Source organism: Mirounga leonina, unplaced genomic scaffold (genome assembly GCF_011800145.1).
Source record: "Mirounga leonina isolate KUSES-001 unplaced genomic scaffold, KU_Mleo_1.0 Mir_179, whole genome shotgun sequence".
NCBI classification, from domain to species: Eukaryota; Metazoa; Chordata; class Mammalia; order Carnivora; family Phocidae; genus Mirounga; species Mirounga leonina.
This window is the reverse complement of record NW_023270466.1, coordinates 1,443,218-1,462,752: the sequence shown is the minus strand read 5'-3', so window position 1 is coordinate 1,462,752 and position 19,535 is coordinate 1,443,218. Positions and strand designations below refer to the sequence as shown.

Sequence of the window (19,535 nt, the reverse complement as noted above, 5' to 3'; positions counted from 1 at the left end):
GTGTGTGTGTGTGTGTGCGCGCACGCATGCACATTGGGGCAGTTGACTGTCTCTTAGTACTGCTCTTAAAAGAGGTTAAAAAATTATATACGTCTTACAATGTATATAATTGTTGAATCACTAGGTCGTACACCTGAAATTTACATAATAATATTGTCTGTCAACTGTACTTCAGTGAAAGAAAAGCACGTTTATCCATCAAAAAAAAAGTTCAACAACTACAGTTTTTTTTAAAAAAGATTTTATTTATTTATTTGTCAGAGAGAGAGAGAGCACAAGCAGGGGGGCTGCAGGCGGAGGGAGAGGGAGAAGCAGACTCCTGGCTGAGCAGGGAGCCCGATGTGGGGCTCCATCCCAGGACTCTGGGATCGTGACCTGAGCCGAAGGCAGACGCTTAACCGATTGAGCCACCCAGCTGTGCCAACAACTACAGTTTTTGATAAATATACTATATTATGGAAAATATGGAAACCCGCAAAGAATAATACAACCTCTCTTAATCCCCTACCTGAAGACAGTCACTGAAGCAGCCTGCTGCCCTCCTTTATGAAACGATCCTTTATGTAAAAACTCACTGAAACGATAAGGTGTAGTGTATTTTTTGTTTGTTTGTTTGTTTGTTTGTTTGTTTTGGGACAAAAAAAAAAATTGCTGGGCACCTGGGTGGCTCAGTTGGTTAAGCGACTGCCTTCAGCTCAGGTCATGATCCCAGGGTCCTGGGATCGAGTCCCACATCGGGCTCCCGGCTCAGCGGGGAGCCTGCTTCTCCCTCTGACCCTCTCCCCTCTCATGCTGTTTCTCTCCTGCTCACTCTCTAATAAATAAATAAATAAATAATCAAAAAAAATTGCGTGTAGCTCAGAGGACCTGCACTCAGTGCTCTTGGGTTGCGGATATTTTGCAGTGGATTGCTAATGCCTCGAGCTTCTCTCTACCATATTTCATGTTCGGCACTTACTAAATGGGCATTCATTCGCGCCTCATTTCCTACATTTTATCCATTCGGGAAGATTGCCCCTCTCCCTCCTCCAGTATGAAATAGTGTCTTTCTACGCTGCTTCGACTTTGAATAATCTCCCCAGTGTAAGCATTCAGATGTCTCTGTTGCTGGCTCTGGCACTTGATTTCCAGCACCATATTTTTCTGGAGAGGCAGTTTATCTTAAATTTGTTTCTCCTGCCCCGGATGATGGGCAGACGGTTTCTGCAGAGCAGCAACAACTGTGGCCGATTACTACGCAGCCTGGTGGCCACAGAGACCTGGCTCTGCCATGTCCCTGGAGCCCCAGCCCTCCCCCTTCCCGGGGAGCGGAGAGTCTTTGTTCTAGGCTGCCACGTGGGGACCCTGCTACTCCGAGCAGGAGGAGGAAGAACGCTGATGATGTGCATTTTGCCTATAACTGCCTTTTGGGCAATGGTCTTGGGAAGAAAACATGAGAAACAATTGTAAAAACCCAGGGTGACAGTTGGGATCTCATTAGCTTAGTGGCTGTCACAGTGTATCTGGGAAGGAGGTTGTGGGCATACGGCTGGCTGACTGTGTCTAAGGAGCTAAAACAGCACGTGTGTGTGTGTGTGTGTGAGTGTGCACGTGGGCATGTGTGTCCCTGAGCAGACGGGGCAGGCATTTTGGGCTTTGCCATTCAATTTCCTTGCTTTGCTTTAAAAAAATTGTCAGTTGGGTTGCATCAGACTTGGTTATTTTTCTTTATGAGTGCTTCTGTGAATGTCTTTAAATTTCAGCCTAAGCTTTTTAGAGGGGTATTCACTGGGAAGAATAAACATATCATGGCTTCGCTTTATTTTTTTATTTTCTTATCGCAGCACGAAATGCGTGCAGTAAATGCCTCAAGTGTGCTCTCTGAAGCCAACAGCCCAGGTCAAGACGAGAGTATTTCCATACTCTGGAGGGATGGGGCCTTGATACGATCAGTTTAGGAATATATTGAGTTTCCAGTCTCAGTGAATCACCACTACCCCTCCCTACCACTGCTGGTCTGGTTCCCGTTTCTGAATCTTCCTAGAAAGCTTCTGAGGTGAAGCCCGGCACTTTGTTACCATCTGTACCTGTTTTCATGCCCAACGAAGCTAAGGTTGGTGGATAGTGCACGGTCGTGGAGGGCAGAAGGGCACGAGCATGGGGCAGAATTTGTTGCCTGGAGAGTTCTAGAGTGCGAGCCAGAGGCCTGGGTCCTGGACCCAGTTCTGTCGCCAGCCAGCGCGGAACCACACTGGGTCTCGGTTTGATTTCTGAGGTCCTGCTCCGTAGTTTGATGACATTATGCTTCCAGTGGAACTGTGGCCGTTCATGGACAAACAATAAGCCCCATCACCCCAGAGTTCAACCAGGAAACTGATGTGATCGGGGAGCCAGACCAGATGTTTCTCTTCCAGGAGACGTTTACAGCGGGTCACCGGCCTCATTCTGTCTTCCCCGAGGCCATGGCCAGGCCTCGCAGCAGGCCGGATGGAAGTCTGTGGAGCCATTCACTAGTTTTGTGTTAGGGTTTTAATTTTTTTTTTTTTTTTTAATATTTGCACTGGGTTTTCAAAAGGGTAAAATGTGGCAAATTATACTACTTTCTATACGGGGCCGTTGGCTGGTGGAACCTTCGTTCTGATTTGGCAATGCTTCCGCGCCGGGACTTTGTTAAATATTTTGAATGCGGCCCCCAGCCCCTGAGAGCATTTGATGAGACCCCTAGTACATTCCTTCAGTATTTTTCTCCCCGATCGCTCGGCTGCGCACAGCTTCCCCTGGCGAACACAGTCGTGTTTCATGTGAATAAGACCCCAAGGCCCGTTTGGGTCCATCCCTGCTGTCAACTGAGCAAGACCACAGGCTGCAGGAGATCCAGAAATCTCTAACTAAGGGTGGATCTGCTGTCTGTGTGCTGTCCCTTCACCTCTTCCAGCCCCACCAACCGAGCCGCAGGAGAGCCCAAGAAGAAACTGCTAGTCACCTCTAACTCCTTGGCTGCCCCAGTAGTGGGGAGTTTGTGGAGACTAGGTGCATCAAAGGGTTTGGAGGGCTGATCGTCTTAGCCTAAGGGGAGTGGAAGCTTGGAAATCAAATCGAATTTCAAGCATCTTTTCCCCTCTGTGGGCTTAGGGAGGGGATTGGAGAGAGGCTCACGTGCCTTAATTTACTTGAGTGATTGTTTCTATTCTGAGGTTCATGCAGCTCTAGAGACTCAGCTGATGCTGACTTGCTCCCTTGATGGCCATCCCCCAAAAGTTGCCGATGTCCTTTTCCTCCTGACCTTGCCGGGGCTACCATTTGCTCGGTGGCATCTGAGGACCTGGTGCTCTGCCGGGTTTGGCTCTGCTGCTGGGGAATGTAGCTACTCTCAGGTGGGGTGGTCATTGTGGAATCATGACTGTGGTAGGGTTTGGGGCTGGCCTATGTGAGCTGTTGCTCTTTATCTCTTATGGGCCTCTGTCTGCCACTTACTCTGATCCTTGGCTTAAGGATGCCTTACTCGGACAGGCAGGGAGCATAAATGTGCAAATTGGGCTGGGGAAAGACGATAGGGAGTAGTGGAGACTGTGGCAGAGATGGGCATGTCCCTCATTAGATAAAGATGTTGATTTTTAGGCATGTCTTTCAGAGAAGGGTATTTAGGAATTCCTCTAGGAAGATCAGGAAGGTGTTTAGGCTGTAGGGGAAGTAACATTGAAATTGGACTCATACATACTCAATAACCAACTTTTAGGTATTCAAACAAAACAAAACAAAACAAAACAAAACAAAACAAAACAAAACAAAACAAAACAAAACCCAACAACAGTAAAACCCAAACTGACACCTGAAGGCATTTAGCTTGGGCCCTGAGAATTTGCTACTTCCAGTAGAGTTTGAAAAGAAAAAGAAACATTTATCGAGTGCCAACTATGCAACAGATTATGTGTTGGCATTTTTGTAAATATTATCTCACTTAATGCTCACAGCAGTCCTGTGAAGCAGGTCTCTCCTCTCCAAGTCTTAGATCAAGAAACTTGGGCACAGGGAGGACAAGTCGTTTGGAGTCACACAGCCAGAACATGGTGGCATTAAGATTTGACTTCTGTCTCCAGTCCAGAAGCTCCCACCCTGCACCATGGTGTTGCTGGGTTTGTGGTCTCCGCTGCCCTCTGGATTCCTCCATTGCCGGTGGGTGCCCTTTGCCCTTTCTGGAGTCTGCGTACTTTGGGATGATTGACTTCCCGACACCAGGCTCTTACCCTTGCCACCATGGCACCTTAGGCCTGTGGCTGGTGTTCAGCCAGCCTGGCTTGGTCCTAAGGTCTGATCACCTGTCAGATCTCCTAGAGTTTGGATCCCTGTCTGCTTGGTTTAGGTGTTTGCTAAGTATGAGCATGAGCCTTAGCCCACAGACCGTGACCATGACCTCAGGGCCTGGAGGCCCCTCCCAGGACCCACTCTGCAGAGAAGGACAGCTGTCCTGTTCTCGTTTCATCTGAACCGTGATGTGCCGTCCACGAGGAGGTTGGCAGGTGCCAGGGCTTGTGAGGCGGGAAGATGTCATTCACTGTTCAGCATTGCATTTTCCTTCCCTTTCACATGTTCTCAATTATAAATAAATGAGAACATTTGGAATCCAGTAAATTTAACACCTCCTCCTCAAGTGCCCCAGAAATGCTTTCCTGTACATGGGGCAGATGAAGAACAATTGGTGTGAAGTACAAGGAAAGGACTTCCCTAATTGGCAGGTGTTTTCTTGGGTGTGGATGTTGGCAGCGGTAGACTGGGATTTTTATTTTCAAGTGTGGGTTATGGTTTTGCTGGGAGATCTGTGTTTAGGGTTACCTAAAGGCAGACTGCGTGGAGTGGAGCGCTGGGCTTTTGCAGAAGTCACGGTGGGATCAGACCTCATGCCTGGGAATGTCCTGCTCTGGGTGGTCCTGTTCCTTCTTGTGTGCTCCACTCGCCATGTTAGGCCAGACGGTGGGAGGGATCCGTGTTCTTATCTCCCCTCTGCTGCCGAGTAAGTTGCGTGCCCTTGGACAAGTTCCTAATCTCTCTGAGCCATGGTTCTCCTGCTTACTAATAAGGAGAATAATGGAAGCCCCTAGAGTCATTTTGAAGATTAAATGTGATAATATCTGTAAAGCGCCCCTTGTGAACTCTGAAATGCTGAGGGTTGTTTACTACAAGTATCAAGCCCTTCACCACAGGCTGTTAGGCTTGAGTTTGGATGTTTGTTCCAAATTATGAAGTAGGTAAAGGAGTCTTAGCTCCTTCCCACCCCCTCTCTGGTTATCAAAAAGCCCTGTAGCCCATCAGTTTGCTTGTCCCAGAAAAGCAATTTCCCCACTGTGTAAATATTCCTGATCTCCAAACATTTCCTAAATCTTTCATCAAACTCAATTATCCTTCTCCTTACATTTCCTCTTTTCCTCAATCCACACCTGTGCAGAGCTCTGTATGATTAGACAGGGTCAGCATAAAGTTCTCTGCAAGGATAAACAGTGAGGCATCCTTTCCAAGTATATTTGCTTTCTCTCCCAAGAGCAGAAGAAAGTAGTTTTGCTAAGTGAATGGATTTCAAAGGGTGAACTCGTATACATTTGAGATGAGACTTTGATGGGGAGAGGAGAGTCCCCTTCTGGTGCTCTTCGCAGCATGCCCTTCAGATGGGACCCCTTTGACATGGCTGATGCCGGCCAGCAGTGTCTGGTTAATTTATATCCCATGTTTTTTTATATAGGAGTTGAGTTGGCTAACAAGGGATACTAGAATAAAGTATTAAAACATTAAGAAAGAATACAAAGTAAGAATCAGGATAAATGTAAACTCAGTGGAATGTCAAGATCATGGGAGGAAGCTGAATGCTATTTTGTAAGCTTTATGATTTACACAGTTGTGGGGGTGGGGAGGGTATGCATTTGACTCTGAGCTTCCTGGAAGGCAGCTTGGAAAAGGGAATGCAGTCTAGCCATGAAAGCAAAAATTCATTGGTTACTGCCAGATGGTGGAAGGGATCCGTGTTGCAGAAGTCACGAAGGTAAAGATTTCTCAGGGCTTAACTCCACCTGGGGGCTATGTAGACAATAGCAGACGTAGTCAACAGTGGCCTTAACATCTTATGGTGAAATCAGAAGCAGGTTTCTACCTCTTGTTTCTTGGCATGCAACTTCCCGAACCCGGTGTAATGGTAGCCTGCCACTTTCGGTCAATGTAGCCTAACTATACAGCTTTCTATGGCTGTATTGACTTTGGTTTGGGGCACTGAGGACTGACTTCCGTAGAGCAGAAGGATGCATAATTTTTGAAGGAAATACTAAAGATAGCCCATAATGCTTCCTATTGTGCCTGGGAAGATTTGAGGAGGACAGGCTGTATCTTACTCTTGTCTTGAATGTTCCAAGGCAGTCTGGCAGCCCCGAGTGTCTGTTTTGGTGACATGGAGGCTAAACCAGACCTAAGCTTGATTTTATGTGTAAACATGGTCACTTTGGTCAGGGGCAGGGGAAGATCATTGGCTTGTCGGGGGGAGCTTGGAAGATCCTGGCCTTCTGGTGGAGGTCGAACCCCAGCCATGGCCATGCCAGTGCGTCTCCACACCTCCCGCTGGTAAATCTTGGTGTCCCCAGTCCACTGTGGTTACCGCAACCTGTTCACAAAGTGGAAGGAACATCAGGCTAATCAGCTCTAAGTGCAGACTAGATTTTTTTCCTTTGCATTAATTGCAGCATTTGAACATTTTTTTAAAGTAAGCAAAAACAAAGAAATATATTTTTAGTGACGGAAATACCCTTGTTTATTTTGGAAATGATAAAGGCTAATGTCAAAAAAATTAAAAGGAGCCCAGTAATCTCCTTCCATGACTTTGAAAAATATTGTTTCTTGCTTACCAAAGAAATGCGCTCTCATTAGACACAATACAAAAAAACTTAGAGTTACGAAAAGTCATTTGTGATTCCACTACTCAGAGATAATCGGTTAACGTTTCCTTCCATTTTTTCCTGTATTTATATCTCTTTATATATACATCTAAAGCCATATATATTTTTATATTGATAGCATATCTTCATAGATTAATGAGAAGATTAGTATGAACTACTGAAGATTTGAGGTTCCAAAGGGATATTCCAGATACACCATTGGGAATAAAGATGGCAAGGTAAAGAGTTGTTGGTGGATAAAATGGGAGGGATAGAGAGGGGGAAAGAGACGGGGGAAAGGAACACTGGCTGAGTGTTGACTTGGGATAGGGATAGTGCTGGGGATTTACCTTACACGCTGTGATTTCTGTTACTCCGGGAGGTAGGCTTACAGAGTCAGGGTTCTCAGGGATAAGAGCTCAGGCTTAGGGGCCATTTGGATCCAAATTTGCATCTGGCTTTACTTCCTGCTAGTTTAGAGCCTCATTTTTCTCATCTGTGAGATCCATATAAACCCTTCATATGGTCATTGTATAAAGATGTCATGCACACGAAGCACTTACACCCACATCCAGCAGGCCCTCACAAAGGGTAACTATATGTACTGTAATTCTAAATATGAGTCAACTGAGTCTCAGAGAGGGGGATATGCCTAAGATTACACAGCTAGTAAGTGGTAAATACAGGACCTGAACTCCAGGCTGTGGTACTTTGGAGCTCACATTCTTTATATTGCACTAGGTCAATGGCTAAGAAAAAGGATTATATTTATTCAATCAGTAGTCCCGCATATTTCATTTCTTCCATATTAAACGTCCGTAGGGGTTGGGTGCCAGTGCTTGGGAGTTCATATGGGCCTTTTCTGGCAACTTCCGGGAAAGTGAAGCATTCTGTTTGTTGTTTGGGTGTAAAGCTCCCCTTCTGTGGGGGCATCTCTAGCTGATGGCATTTGCAGATAACAAGGGAGAAGGATTAATGTATGTGTTTGTTTTGCCTAGAAAATGGCAATGAATTTCATGCTTAGGGGTGCTTACTACTATTTAGCAATGAAGCTTTTTTTTACACTAGATTAGGAAACAGATGTTATCTGGTCCATTGAAGAGTTTTAAAGGCTGGAAATACTTAAGAGTTATTTTCCAGGGCTTTTGACTTCAATTCTTGGATTATGATTATTCTGGCTGGGGCCCAGCACTCTAGAGCTTTTAATCTGCAGAAATTCTTTTGTGTATTTATCCTACTCTGCTCAAAGTGACCTTTTAAATCCTTAATTCATGGAAGCATAGCTCAGATACAGGAACTGGCATTATTTATTTTTTCTCCTTTTAAGTCTAAACAATGAATGTATCAGGGTCCTTGCCTGGTGAACTGCCTTGGGATCGGTCTATTCAGTTCAGTCCAAATCTTTGGTTTTTTTTTTTAGGCATTCCCACCTCCCTTTCAAAGGTGGCATTTTGAAATAATAAAAACAGAATCACAACTGCTAGAATTCATTGAGTACTTATTCTCTTAGTCAGGATGGGATAGGTCATGCTGCAGTAACAAAAGCACTCCCATATCTCAGTCGCTTAATATGACATTTCTTGTTCATGCTATAATGCACTATGTGGGTCTGCAGCGGGTTTCTGCCCACCACAGTCACATAGTGACCCAGAACGACAGAGGTTTCATCTTGCATGCTTCTGTGACCACCATAGTAGTGGGAAAGGGGGAATGATGAATGGAGTGAATCCCCCCCTGGCTCCTTAAGCTTCATTGACCAATGCAGGACACATGGCCAAGACCGACTTCAAATGGAGAGGAAAAGTACAATTCTGCCACGTGCCTGGAAAGAATGGAATATCAGGATACATGGGCGCTGCCCTAATGACCACCACACCTCCAGGTGCCTCACATAGATCATCACATATAATTCTGCAAGGCACAGGTTCCTGTTTCCATTTGGTAGGTGAGAAAATATTATCAGAGAGAGGTAAAGTGAATTGCCCCCGGGCACATAGGGTTGCAATTGAAACCCTGTGTGTCTGATACTAAAATTTACACACTTCCCTCCATGTTATACTGCCTTTGATAGCTTAGACTTTCACCTTTTTCCCCAACTGGACATTTCCCGTGGGTAATAATGTTGCCAGTTAATCCTCCTCCTGTGATCCATTTTTGTATGGCCTATGATTATTGAAAATTGCCCTGGGGGGCTGGGTGTGACGATTGCTGACGGCCCTGTGAGAGTGGTCCAGCTGAGAGCGGGTCCACCGCATCCTGTTTGCAGGGACGTGGAGAGTCTTGAGGTCACTAGAGAAGAAATGGGGGTGTTTGGGGGCAGTCAGAAACTGGACAAATACTCTCCTTGGTCATTGGGATCTAGGGACCACTGCATGCCTGTCACACCGACGTGCTCTAGTTTACATTTACAAGGGAAGCTTTGTGTTTTATTTATCTAAGTGACAATTTTGTCAAAACATTTCCTTGGGCATGCATTGGATTGCAGAATTAGAGTACAGGTGAAGTGCTCTCCTTGACGTGACCCAGGCCAGGGGCCAGAAAGAAGCAGTACTCATTCACAGATGCCTTTTAAAGCAAGTTCACATGTGTCTGAGATGCAGCTCACACACGTGGGTTGGAGTCTGCAGGCATCTCCTCCCTTTATCCAGAAGTGTTTTCTTCCTCTGGGCAGTGGCCTTTTGCAGCTCTTCCTTGTTGGCGAGGAAGGCTACACCAAGGCACGGCCTAGAGGCAGGAGCAATCCCCAACAGCCTCTGAACTTGCGACACACGCAGTGCACAGGGTGAGGAAGCCTGTTTCTACATCTTGCCCTTGATGGGATGGTGTGGCCTAATTCACGCTCTGTGTGGAGAAAACTCACTCTTTGCTGAGACATATACACTGGATAGAGGGAAACTATCTGTGCCCCCTCCTAAGCACCCGTGTTCAAGAACCAATTTTAGGACTTCTTCTGTAAATACCAATCATGATTTCCCCCAGATAGCTGGAAAGGGTTTATTTCAGTAGTTTAAAAAATGGAATTCCTAGGTTTTTGTCCCTTTGGGGGTAATGCCGTATGTACTTAGCCACCCCATACTTTGTGGCTTGCTTTGGAAGGTACATTTTCTTTTTTGGGGGTAGGGGAATCCAGTAAGGTGTTTCCTTGAGTCAGATCTTTTCCTGGTATGCTTAATAGTAATTTAGCAGAAATTTTTAGCCTTGCGCTGGCACTTGCAGCCTCCCTAGGAGTCCGTTTATAGCACCAGAACAGCCAGTGTGGGGGAGGCAAGGCTGAGAGTGGGGCCCCAGTCTTCAAAACGAAGTGTGTTTCCCACATGTGCCCTCGCATGCCCTCATTCTTTCTTCTCTGGCTTCCTTTTATTCCACACTGCCTTTTGTGCTCTTGAGGACACCCCTGCTTCATTCATGTAGCCTTGGGCTGTCACTTCCAATGACATGCACCTTCTTTCAAAATGGTAAGTCTGATAGGAGCTAAGAGCCCTGGAGCAAAAAAGAAATAGATGCAAGTGAGTCTTGTCTTTCTTCTCTGCATATTGTTCTGCTTCCATGGAAGACCCAGATCTGTGCCCCTTGGTTAAATGCTGAGCCTTAGTTAGCCTGGGTAGCGGATGGAAGGTCTGTGGAAAGAGCCATTTGGTGTTGACTGGAGGAGGAGTACGGTGACCTCAGTGGGTGGCGATTGACCAGAGACCACTGTGTGAGCCAGATGGAGCCTTCCCAGGCTTCCTCAGATTTCGGAAATAATTTTGAAGCTCAGGCTTCAGTGAGAAGAGTAGAGCAGGCTTTTGTTTCCAGGACAGGAGGATGGGTGGATCAAATGGTAAGGAAAGTCTTGATGTATAATTTTTAATAAATTGGTGTTATGATTCTTATACAAACATACACTGAGCATGTTAAATGAGCATTTAACTCATTAATGCAACAACTAACAGGATGGCAAAGTTGATTCAAGCAAGAGTATGGAGACTTAAGTGTACATAGTCAATTAAACCAAATCCCGAAATAAGATCTGCTGAGGCACGACTGAGATATGCAATGTTATATAAGGTGACAAAATCACAATCTTTGGCTCCTGGGACAAAAAAATGGGTCAGAAATCGTTTGCAGTTTGTCCCTCTTCCATGAGCTAACGTCTAACTTCACAGAGTCTGGCCCCTAAGGAGTGATAAATATTAAGTCAAGCCAAGGTATCCTCTGTAAAGCATCAGGTACTTTTACGAGGCTTTGTCAGACAATGTTCTATATGACTTGGAAAGGGGACCTAGTCATCATTATGCCCTATTTCCAAATTTCAGATAATTTTTCTTGACAGTACCAATGGGACCATTGGACGGTCTTCTGATTTCTTGTTTGACATGTATTATAAATGGTTAGCTTTTTTATCGGTATCTATGGCCTAAATGTTGTCTCCGTTTTCTCTTTCTTCCCACTGTGTATATTGTGACTGATTTCAGGACAATGGCTCCTAGGAAAACCATAAGGATCAATATTCTTTTCCTGTCCGGGGTGCCTGGGTGGCTCAGTCGTTAAGCGTCTGCCTTCGGCTCAGGTCATGATCCTAGGGTCCTGGGATCGAGCCCCGCATCGGGCTCCCTGCTTGGCGGGAAGCCTGCTTCTCCCTCTCCTGCTCCCCCTGCTTGTGTTCCCTCTCTCTCTGTGTCAAATAAATAAATAAAATCTTAAAAAAATATATTCTTTTCCTGTCCAGCTCTCTTGTTGTTGTTGTTGTTTTTACCCCCTTAGTCCAGATTGGAAAACTTCTGTCTTAGGGTAAAAATGTATGGCACAATTATTTTGGGGAAGGTATGATTTAGAAACAAAACTGTGTTTTTATCTAGGCCCAGAACAGAGTTTTAAACAAATCTTATGAAGTAACTGGCTTCAGTAAAGGAAATGACTATTATATCTTTAAGTTTATTTATTTTTTAAAAGCTATTTTATTTATTAGAGCAAGAGGGAGTGCACGAGCAGGGGTAGGGATAGAGGGAGACGGAGAAGCAGACTCCCCACTGAGCAAGGAGCCCGATGCGGGACTCAATATCCCAGGGCCCAGGGATCATGACCTGAGCCAAAAGCAGATGCTTAACCAACTGAGCCACCCAGGCGCCCATATCTTTAAGTTTATAAGCAACATTTTTTTTTTAATCCTTGAATTGAAAACTTTCAGATTCTTTCTTTTTTTTTTTTAATATAATAAATTGAGAGTCACTGTTCAAAATTTATTTGGTATTTTAGTTGGTATGACACTTAGTTGGTTGCATTGTCTTTTTACATTATATGGCCATGTACACTATATTCTGACATACATGGTACACAAAGTAAGATCCTTTAGAACAGTTATGCACAATACACGCAATATTGAATTTATACATTGGATCCCAGGACATGACTGACTGGAAAAGATGGACTAGGCATGTCGGGTGTTGGGGGAAGGAACCCGAAGTGACAGAACACACAGTAAACACACATCTGGTGTGAAGAGCAGCCGCAGCTCTGGCCGTGGTGCCTCTGAGACGGTGGGGCTAACTTACGTTAACCCCTTTAGGGCTACAAAGCCAGGTATCATCAGCATCAGGATACAGCTGCAGGGTTTGGTGAACCACTGCTATTTGGAGCTTTAGGAAACTGACGTTTTTTCTTAGGCCATTTTAATATTACTTGAGTAACAGATCAGATAATAAGGACAATATACACAACCTCCAACTAAAATCCTGCTGTAGTCTAGACAGTGAAGTGGTACATTAGAAAACTTTAAAACTGCAGCTCCTTTTGGATCCCCCAAAGTGTATCTGCACTCTTCTTCAAACGGGCCTCCTCCTCAGGAGTCAGAGTCACCTTCACAACGTCTGAAATTCCATTCTGTCCCAAGATGCAAGGGACACTAAGGAAGACATCATCTTTAATTCCATAGAGACCCTTAATCATGGTGGAAATTGGATGCACCCGCCTAAGATTCTTCATTATACTCTTGGCCAGATCTGCCACAGACAGTCCAATGGCCCAGGAAGTGTAGCCTTTCAGTCTGATCACCTCACAGGCACTGTCAACCACCTGTTTGTGAACCTCTTTCCACTGTTCCTTATCTGCATCAGTGCCTAAGTCAGGGTGCAGATTCTTTAGAGAGACGCCAGCAACGTTCACTCCACTCCATACAGGCACACTGGAGTCTCCGTGCTCCCCAAGGACCCACCCGTGACAGCATAATGAGTGAACTCCCAGTCTTTCCCCCAGTAGGTAACGGAACCGGGCTGAATCCAGATTGCAACCACTTCCAATAATACGGTTTTTGGGAAAGCCACTTATCTTCCAAGCCACATAGGTCAAGATATCCACTGGATTGGAAACGACAAGCAACTTGCAGTTTGGGCTGTATTTTACAATATTAGGAATGATGAACTTAAAGATGTTCACGTTACGCTGGACCAAATTAAGACGGCTTTCTCCCTCTTGCTGACATGCCCCAGCTGTGATAATAACCAGCTTGGAGTTTGCAGTCACATTATAATCTTTGCCAGAGACAGTTTTTGGTGTTCTAAGGAAAAGGCTGCCGTGCTGGAGATCCATCATCTCTCCCTTCAGTCTGTCTTCCAAGACATCAACAAGAGCAAGTTCATCTGCTAGGTCCTTCATTAAGATACTGGGATAGCACAAGCCATGCCAACAGCACCAACCCCAACAACTGTAATCTTATTCTGGGGGGTATGTTCTTCCTTAAGAAGATTCTGAATCAGCTGATCTTCGAGAGTTGCCATTTTGGACTTAGAACCAAAAGGAATCGGGAGGGCACGTCGGGCGGGCGGGCATCAGCGGCGCGCGAGGCTGGATCCGGACTTGGCGGCAGCGGCTCCCAGGTTATTTCTTGATTGCCTCTGGAAGCAAGGTTTTCTTTGCTAATGGGTTTATATCTTAGGCATGAGCAGGCACACAACACAGACACACATACAATAAATCTTATTAATTTAGACTTCATCAAAGAAAAATGTGTGATTAATTCAGACATGCTAGATTCTTATTTAGTTGAAAGCTAAATGTCATGAAGCCCTTTGAGTCCTTTGTAATGCCTGGGTCAGTTGCTTGATCTAATTATGTTTCAGGAGCTATGATTTGCCCCCCAGTGTGATAGAACAACAAACGGTTTTAATGGATTTCCATGGTCATTTCTTTCTTTTGGTAGGAACATCTTGTGGAAGATGCTGCAAAGTCAGGGTCCAAGATCAAACCTTAGAAAAGGGATTTCTGGGAATAGGGGTAGGGTAAGCTGGAGCTAGAGTGAGGCTAGGAGCCATGAGTCAGAAAACAAGACCCAACTCTGTATTGTCCACAAGATACATATAAAGACATACTTGGATTAAAAGTAAATGAATGGAGAAGGATGGACCATGCCCACACTACTAAAAAAAAAAAAAAAAAAAGTGGGAGTAGCTATATTAATTGCAGACAGAGCTGACTTCGAAGCAAGGAAACAGAGATAGAGATAGACAGTGGCATTACATGATAAAGAGGTCACTTGCTCTAAGAAGATTTAACAATCCTCAACATGTATGCACCAACTAGAGCATCAGACTACATGAGCCAAAGCTGATAAAACCACAAGGAGAGGGACACCTGGGTGGCTCAGTCGGTTAAGTGTGTGGCTCTTGATTTTGGCTCAGGTCATGATTTCAGGGTCATGAAATCGAGCCCCGCATTGGGCTCTGTGCTCAGTGTGGTGTCAGCTGGAGATTCTCTCCCTCTCCCTCCCCCTCTATTCCTGAAAATTAAAAAAAAAAAAACTTCAAGGAGAAATAGATGAATTATGGCTGGAGACTTCAATACCCGTCTCTCAGAAATGGGACTATGAGTAAAAGGAGTCGGTGTGGTGTGGGGCTGCCAGGAAAGCATTGGTGCTCCAGGAATCCCCAGACATATGCATGTGCAGTGTGCTCTTTCCCTAATAACTAGTTTGTGGGGATTTAACTTTTATTTCAAGCCGGGTTCTAGGTTCTAGGGATTTCGGGGTGGTTCGCCTGGTCCAGTTTCTCCATATTGTGGTCTGAGGACCATACTAGGGTCATTGGGGCAGGGGGTTGTTAAAAATATGTAGATTCATGGCTTTGACCTCCAGTTTACTAAATTGGAATCTGGGGTTGGGTGAGGGAATCGCCATTTTAAACAACCCCCACCCACCAGACAATTCTCATCATTTGAGAACCACTGAAATCAATGTTGTATTACTTCTGCTTCACCGCTCCACCCTTGTCCCGAATAAAAACAAAACAAATGAAACATTGTTTCATTGAAATCATCTTGACTTCTTGTTAAGGCAAAAGATTTCAGTTAAACTCATTCATACCAAGGAGTAAATGCCTAAAAGACAGTCTTTCAGAGGGTGTTTATGGTTTAGGGAAGGGTTTCGTTATCCAGGGTGACTCACCAGTGAGGCCTGGCATTCAGGGAGAGCTTTTTGATCGGGAGCCATGAGCATTCCCCACTGGCCTGGGTTGCTGTGGCTTTAGACCCACTTTTGAGAGGCACCAACTTTCTCTTAAGTAGGATACTTGATTTTGTAAGAAATTCTCTTTTCCAAACTAGGCTGGACAAGAGGATTTCCTGCACGTGCCTGGATATTTGAGTTCAGTAGGCCCCTGGGCACACGTTGACTGAGAAGAAATAAAATGGAAGTCTGTGTGTAATGCTCATGTCATGTCCTGAGAGCCAAGCACGTTTATACCTCGAGTGTGTATTCCAGTCTTTACTGTCATTCACGTGTGCGGGTGTGTATGTTCACTTATGTACATGATGTGTGTGATGATATGGTCATAGTCTATAAATACATCAACACAGAGAGAAAAAAACAGTCACTGGTGTGATCCAATTTCTACAGGACTGAAGCTCTGAATGAGGAACACTACATAGGGATTCAGATGTTAGCATATTTTTTTTTTTAAGATTTTATTTATTTATTTGAGACAGAGAGAATGAGAGAGAGAGAGCACATGAGAGGGGGGAAGGTCAGAGGGAGAAGCAGGCTCCCTGCCGAGCAGGGAGCCCGATGCGGGACTCGATCCAGGGACTCCAGGATCATGACCTGAGCCGAAAGCAGTCGCTTAACCAACTGAGCCACCCAGGCGCCCTAGCATATTTTTTAAGATTTTATTTTTTTATTTGAGAGAGAGAGAGAGAGAGAGAGCATGCATTTACAGGAGGGGGGGGCAGACTCCCCATTGAGCAGGGAGCTGGACGTGGGGCTCAGTCGCAGGACACCGGGATCATGACCTGAGCCAAAGGTAGACGCTTAACTGACTGAGCCACCCAGGTGCCCCTCAGATGTTTAGCATCTTAAGTATAGTTTCCTTTTTAAAGGAAAGGTCATAAATTACTGATCCTGGTGCAACACTTTACCTCCTAACCCCCACCCCTTGTTCTACATTGGAAACCATACGAATCCCTGAGCTTTAAGTCTAAGACCTTGGGAGAGAATTGTTCATAAACATGGCTTGTGTCTGCTTTGGTATGAACTAGTTTGCTTTTTAAAACTTGTTAAAGTGACTTAATGATCCAGAAACCCCACTGCTGCACAGCCCGTTAAGCATGAATGGAGGGTTGAGTTGCGGTTTATTGGACTCCTGCCGTGTGCCAGGTAGGGTGCCAAGTGCTTCCCGTGCACCATCTCAGTTACTGGGGGACATTTGCCTCAATTCACAGTTGAGGAAACTGAGGCTCAGAGAGCCAAGTGGCTTGTCCCAGGTGACACAGCCAGGCAGGGCCAGGGCCAAGATGGGAACTGAAGTCCCTTTGTGTCTAACATCATTGCCTGGGACAGCGGTCAAATTCCTTTTTTTCTGGCCTTTGGAGACCAGTTGTTCGACATCGTAAAAGTGACCTTGAACTCCACCTGAGACTCAGGTGGCCAAGGGTCCAGTAATCAAGGCACGTAACACCCTAGCCAGGAGTGGTGTTCCTTTTTTAGTTTGGGGGGTATCCGATATTTGTGAAAGCAAATTGCTAAGCCTGTGGCCATGAGGAAAGAAGTTTATGAAGTGTTCCATCTCCCTTCTGTCCAGGAGCCTCAAACTGTGCCCCCTGCCGCTCTTGAGAAGAGGTGGGAAAGGGAATTTGCAGAGCTGAGCGAGATGGTGCCTTTTGTACTCCTGCCCTTTAAAGAGTGTTGCCGTAAGGAAGACAAGAAAGGGACAAGGCATAGTTCTGGGAGAAGGCCTAATTCCTCTTCTTATCTTACGGTCTCTTCCAACCTCCTGCTTCCACCATTATTGCTGAACAAACAATTTCATGATGTGATTCAAGGTCACTTCCACCCACGTCCTTTGTTAATATAATACACCAAACAAGCTCTCATTGGCCTTCTCACCATCCTTAGTTTTTTTTTTTCCTATGAAGAAACATTTTAAGAACGAAAATGATTCCAAGTGCTTTCATATTGCGCTTGAACTTACATTGCATGCGCACTTCTATCCCTTTTATATTGTACTTGCAACCAGATATTTCAGCAGGTTTTGGGTCTGTGATCCCTGGCCTTTGTTTTAAAAAGTTTAACCTGCTGGGCTCGGACAGCTCCGAAAGTTCCAGAGGACCCAGCGCTGTGAGTGGCGTTTTCTGCAGTGCGGTGGTGGTGTTCATCGTGATTCATACCGAAGATGCTGGAATGTGGGTGGGCTGTTGGGGAGCGTGGGCTGGCCAGGCCGTGGGGGGGGGGGCAGCCACACGCAGGGCGCTCGGTCACATTCCTCCGGGGCCATTGGGCAAGCGTGGTGGCTGCTTGCCATCTGGCAGGGAGCTCCGCTCTTCTCCCGGGAGCGGATTCCTGGATTCCTGGATGCAGGGAAGCACAATGATGCAGGCAGATACTGCCCCCGGCCGAGTGGCAAGGCCTGAGCTGTAGAAGCAGTCTATGGAGGAAGTGGCTGGGCTTCTGAAGGGATCGTCGTCCTGGGAGGAGGCGAGGCATCCAGAGGGTGCAAGCATGGGGAAGACTCGTGAAATGCAGTGTTTTGACTCCCACCCTGCTGCGTGTGAGGCACCATCCCACCCAGCTGGGCAGAGAGCTGGGGGAAAGGTGCAGGTAATAAATACGTGGGTTGCTGGGTGCCTAGAGCTGCCACGGGCTCTCTCTGAAGAGTCGCAGGGCTTCTTGGAATCTGGCAGAGCCCCACATTAACCGAGTGTCTTCTCCCTTCAGAACGCTGGGCTAGCAGTTGGCAAGCAAGCGTGTTTATGACTCAGTGGTTTTCTTTTGATAAGAGCTCATTCCTGAAAGGCAAGTGGAAACTTCCGATTAGAACTCAGGCCAGGTCATGGGGTGAGATTATGGAGAAATAATGCGAAATGCAGGCACAAAACTGGGAAAGCCAAGATAATAAGGGAGTGGCGAGATGGCGGAGATGAAAATGGGCTTTAGAATCAACAAATCAGAGAAAAGGGAAGGCCAAGGCAAGCGACACTTTTGACACCTTTATAGGTTCAGCAAAAGGTGATACTCCTTAGAACAAAAATAGCAGAGATGTCAAATGTTTAGCCTCCGTGTTAAAACACACACACACGTCCCTAAACCACAAAGCTGTTTAAGATGATAACCTGTGAAATACAAAGTGAAAAGTTAAAAATAGAAGAGAAAGGAAGAATAGAATCAGGAAGGAAAGGATTGAAAGCAAATTAAGATAAACTCAAGCTTTGGAATTTAATTAAGTTCATTCTAGGATTTTGAAGAAACGAAGATGATGTTGGAGAGCAGAACAAGTCATCCTAATTCATAATCCTGGAAATGTACTCGAATAAATTATTCACAGGGGAATAATAAACACTTGGAAGCACACATGGTGTGAGTTTCATGTTACAAAACAAGAAATAGATTATGCCAGTGTCACAATCATTTATGGCTGGAGGTCTTGTTGGATGAGGCAAGTAGAACATCTGAAGTGGCTGATGACATAAAGCACCCTGCTCTCCCACAGTCCCAACAAGGGACAAATACACACATGCTTCTTAAATGAGTTCATGAAGAGCCCATGGATCCCATCTACAAGGACATGCTGATCCTGAACTTGCTGGGCATACTTGGCAGGGTGGAGGGGCTCTAATGGCATTTTATATAAATGACAATAAAACCACATTGTTCAAATTCCTAGGTAGTGATCTCAGTGAACTAATTCGAGTGGAGGGGGTGCCCTGGCCAATGGGGCAGCCGTGTCTGATTCTCCTCCAGCTCATTGCCATTCTTGTCATCAGCTCAGTGCTGAGCGAGTGTTACCTGATCAAGTGAGTTTTCAAGGGAGGCCAGCTTTTCAGATTTTAGGGGAAGTCTTCTAATTTTTGAATATTAACTTTTAGACATCAAAGATGTGGATACTGGGGCACCAGTGTGCTAACTCTGACTTCAAACTTTATTTTAAAAAATTTTAGAGGCGCCTGGGTGGCTCAGTCATTAAGCATCTGCCTTCGGCTGAGGTCATGATCCCAGGGTCCTGGGATCGAGCCCTGCATCGGGCTCCCTGCTCAGTGGGAAGCCTGCTTCTCCCTCTCTCACTCCGCCTGCTTGTGTTCCCTCTCTCGCTCTGTCTCTGTCAAATAAATAAATAAAATCTTTAAAAAAAGAAACTTAAAAATTTTAAATTGAAGTATAATTAACATACAATGTTATATGAGTTTCAAGTG

General features: G+C 45.4%; 1 protein-coding gene and 1 pseudogene across 3 annotated transcripts in view; one reads left to right on the top strand and one right to left on the bottom strand.

Moving 5' to 3' along the window:
* Positions 1-19,535, top strand: part of FRMD3 (FERM domain containing 3) — a 302,714-nt gene that overhangs the window by 80,652 nt on the left and 202,527 nt on the right. The gene's annotated exons all lie outside the window — the stretch shown is intronic.
* LOC118023306 lies at positions 12,519-13,658 on the bottom strand (annotated as a pseudogene).